The following is a 4,454-nucleotide window of genomic DNA, read 5'->3' on the forward strand; positions in this document are numbered from 1 at the left end:
TTAGGAGAAGGATCGACTAGGGTTAGAGGTGAGGCCTGATACCATGATAATCTGTAAAATCCCTTACGTATCACTTCATTAAAGAGAGAGTATCAATACATAAGGCTACATGGGCCAAATACATACAATGGGCTAAACAATACAAGCCTAAATACAACAATACTAAAGTATATCGTCTAACAATATTAAAAACTGAATTGTCAATTTAAACATGGATTAATTAGCTTTTTATCTTGTCAATATTCATTTTAAATTTACATTTTTAACTTAATCTTTTTATTTTTAGAGACACTTTATGACTGCTATCCAACATAGGATGAGAAAATCAAGACAAACTTTCAGTTTTTCATTCAGGAACGATATAGAGATACCATGAGTGAGCATATGAAAAGACCAGCGAGGATGGCCATAGCTACCGAACATGATATCTTAGAGGATAGGAATAACTTTGACATCATGCAGAATTTCGTACCCTGTGGGATGCAATCTCGGAGGTGGGAGAATTTATGTTGGGTAAGCGGGTTAATACATGTTTGTTATTGTTTATTCCTTTTTATATTATTATACATATATTACTCCATAAAGGAATGGAACACGGATGCCTAGCTGCAAAAGTGTGCGAGCAGGAAGAGTAATCGCAATACCACCGATAGTGGTAGGAACATATTGAGACATACATGGGCAGTATTGGGTATGATGAGCACCGAATTAGACTAGTAAGTATTCATATTAATGAACTTTAGTAATATGTTTTTAGTTTAACAAAAAATACATCATTTATACATGTAGATAACAAAAAATACATCATTTATAATTGTAGACAATAGAGTTTGGGCCAACTACCATCAATTTTTGAGTTGTTCTTGGGGTTTTTTAACAAAATTTTCAGTACAATAACAATTATGTTGTTTTTTTTCTTGTAAGATGCGTACATTTGATCATTGCTTGAGAAGTATGGGGATGATTTGCGTGATCACCCGATCTAATGATGTTGAACCGTGGGTGAAAACCCAAACAGAGATACGTGGAGCATTAATGTATGATTATATCTATGGGATTGAATCCTCGGAAATCATCTGCTTGTACAGGGTGTTCGTCGTACTCTAGCGAGTCTCAACATGAGATATATTTACATAATACATAGATTGTCTATATTATAGATAAAGAAATTACATTACAATAATGAAACAATTTGTGAGCCATAAAAACAGTCCCTAATACATTTATTTCAAAACAATCATGAAACTTAGACAACGCGAGTTATGGAAATAGTCCTTAAAACAGTCCCCAATAAGCCAAAAAAAAAGTTACATGAAGCATTATGTTGTTATGAATGAAAAATGAAGTATGTTGCTATTATGAATGAAAACACTCCATAAATAAATAATTCATTGTTATTATTTGATTAAAACTAAAGTCTGTTGCTATTATGAATTAAAAAAAATAAGTACAAGACCTATATTAGTAGAAAAGTAAAGTACGTTGCTATAATGTGATTATTATTATTATTATTATTATTTGTATATTGCTATTATTGATAAAAATGCTGACATATATTGTTTGTTTTCAGGTTAAGGAGTTACAAACTCAACTTGAAAATGCAGAGAGATAAAGAATTCAACATAAACTAGACAAAATGGAACAAAAAAGTGGCTCAACTAATGAGACAAGTTGGTAACCCTTTCGAAAATTGAGTTTTGTTGTTGTAAACTTTTGGTTAAACATGTTAGTAAAGTACACAAACCTAATTGTTTGGGAGAAATATTAGATAGTAGTTATCATTTTGGTGAAGTATTGGATATTTGGATTGTAGTAATCATTTTGTTAAAGTATTTGATAGTAGCTACCATTTTGGATGAAATTGTATTAAATTGTTTTTATATATGTTAAATATTATTGGGGTTGAAAGTGCATATTTGATGAATTTGTATTTGATATTTTAGTTATCGTATAATTTCTGCGAAACCAAATTCTAGAATAAGTGTATGTATAGAATTTTTTGAAAAAAATTGTATTATTACCAAAACAAGATGACAAAAAATGCACTAAAATAAACACTTTTGAAAACTAATATGTCGGATACTTGTTGGAAATGAATTATCGAATTCCGTCGAAAATAAGGTCTGTCAGAATTTCGTCGAAAAAATTGTGTTAGGAGGCTTTGTCGGAATTTTCCTACGAAATATTTCGTCGGAAGTTTGTTAGAAATTTTGTCGGAATGTTGTCGGTACCCACTTTCCCATGGTCTTTTTTTCCCACAAACCAGTTTCGTTGGAATTGTGTCGGTAAACCTTGTTTCCGACTATATATCGACGTAATAGCTTGTCGGTAACCTTCAAATTTTCGACTAGTGATATTGCATGTTAAATTTCATTAAGCATGTCCATCTTCCTTAAAGAAGATATCACATTTCTTACATCAAACTTTCTTTGAATCGCTTGACATTTCTCACACCGTAATTCGTGTTGTAGATACAATTTTGAAAATCGTTAAATTTTTTGGCGAAGCCCCAACACCAACGAAAGATTGTGATTGACAACATTCGTATCCAAAGATAAAGTAAAAAAGCTAGTGAGTAGTGAGCAATATTGTGTTGAGAAATTAGAGAGAATTTTTGAAATCTTATGATTAAACCAACACATCTAATACCTATTTAAACGAACAAATTGGGGCAAAAAAGTACTTTAGGAAAAATAAAAACGACTATAAAATGGTTATGTTACTCTTTGGAAAAAAATAAATAAAAACTTTCTAAAATCTACATCACGTTAACCGAATTGCAAAACCTATTTATCTCAAACCGGATCTAAAGCTAGAGGGTATGGGTGTGGTAAAAATATGATGGAGCCTATATGACATGTTTTACCACACTGAACACCGCCCATTCTCCATGGTTTATGCCATACGATTTGATGAATGCGGCTAACTCTTGCCGTGCAAATCTCTCTCCGTGCAAATCTCTCTCTCTCTCTCTCTCTCTCTCTCTCTCTCTCTCTCTCTCTCTCTCTCTCTCTCTCTCTCTCTCTCTCTCTCTCTCTCTCTCTCTCTCTCTCTCTCTGTGTGTGCAAAATGAGATGGAGTTTGATAAAATGACACTACACCCTCCGGCCTAATGGCTATATCTATATTCCCAATTCGGTATAGAACGGCGGTATAGCTCTAAACCAGACCGGTTTCTATATATTAAACTCTCCAAAATCAAATCGGGTCAGATCTTAAATCGGTTTCAAAAACCAAATCAAATTCTCTGTGCACCTCTATATAAATATTCGATTTGATCCATAAAATATTAACGGTATTTTGCTATTAAATTAAATATTCAAAATATTGGCATTCATAAAAAACAAAAAACATGTTACAGATTTAGAGGTAAAAGTAAGATTATTATCGTCAATTTTGTGTACGTTCCATTGAGTAGTGAGTGTAGTACCAAAATTGAAGTACACGTGTAGTACCAAGTAGGCAAGTACAAAACATTAAACAGTACAACCAATGCAACCTATAATTACATTATTTGTCTCTCCCATTCATTTCCAACTTCATTGGATCAAAGGCCATAGCGAAGTCAATCAAGTTTGAGGTGTTTTTGAACGACGAAGTCGGGTAAATGTGCACTCATATAACGTTTAGTCTATGCAGCTAAGTGTTATTTTGTTTTAACAATTTATACAGTGATATTTAAATTCAAAATTAGAAAAATATTGATTTTAGTTGTATAATCTGATATAAGATTATATAACTTTGTTGCATAAACAAGCGTTGATTGGGAATAAAAATCGTCTTCGTCGTTCACAAACACGTCAAACTTGACAGACTTACATACGGTCGAGGAATGGAAGACCATTGATAGCGGATTAGCTGGTGGTGGGGATATTTAAAAGGAGCAATTGTTTTGGATTATATTTAATATTCATATCGATTCAAAAATGGTTTTCCTAAATTATGTCGTTTCAGTTTTTTATTAATTTGGTTTGTGATCATCACCGTTTTTTTTGTGAAAGAATCGATTAGACTAATCGGTTCGGTTTTTTGGTTTTTCGGTTTCCTCGAATCGGTTTCTTCGGATTGAAATATTTTTTTGTCCAATTCGAAAACCGAACCAAATCGAATTCAAATTCTCTAGACCAAACCGAAAACCAAATTCTAATTCGGTTTGGTTCGGTTTGAAAACCGAGGAAACCAAATATTAACTTAAAAAAAATTCAAACATAAATTAAAATATTTTTAACATAGAAACCTAAAGTTGCAAACAAAAAGATCTAAAGTTTCATACGAAATGATCAAGAGAGTAAATGAGTTAAAATGATTTCTAGTTTATAATTAATACTTTTATTTAATATAAAATATAAAATATATTTTTTAATTAATTGATTTATGAAATTCGGTTTTCCGGTTCGGTTTGGGTTAAACTTCATTAGACCGAAACTCGAACCAAAAACCAAATTTACAATTCG

At 31.8% G+C, this 4,454-nt stretch overlaps 1 long non-coding RNA gene across 1 annotated transcript; it reads left to right on the plus strand.

Annotated features, from left to right (window-relative positions):
* The first annotated feature begins 3,548 nt into the window (after positions 1 to 3,548).
* On the plus strand, positions 3,549 to 3,940 carry LOC145125526 (uncharacterized). Its single transcript, XR_013716026.1, has 2 exons — positions 3,549 to 3,603; positions 3,758 to 3,940. It is a non-coding gene; the product is annotated as an uncharacterized LOC145125526 (long non-coding RNA).
* The last annotated feature ends 514 nt before the right edge of the window (positions 3,941 to 4,454 follow it).

The sequence above is a fragment of the Lactuca virosa genome, chromosome 7, assembly GCF_052849685.1.
Source record: "Lactuca virosa cultivar CGN04683 chromosome 7, Lactuca_virosa_CGN04683_v6, whole genome shotgun sequence".
Taxonomy (NCBI): Eukaryota; Viridiplantae; Streptophyta; class Magnoliopsida; order Asterales; family Asteraceae; genus Lactuca; species Lactuca virosa.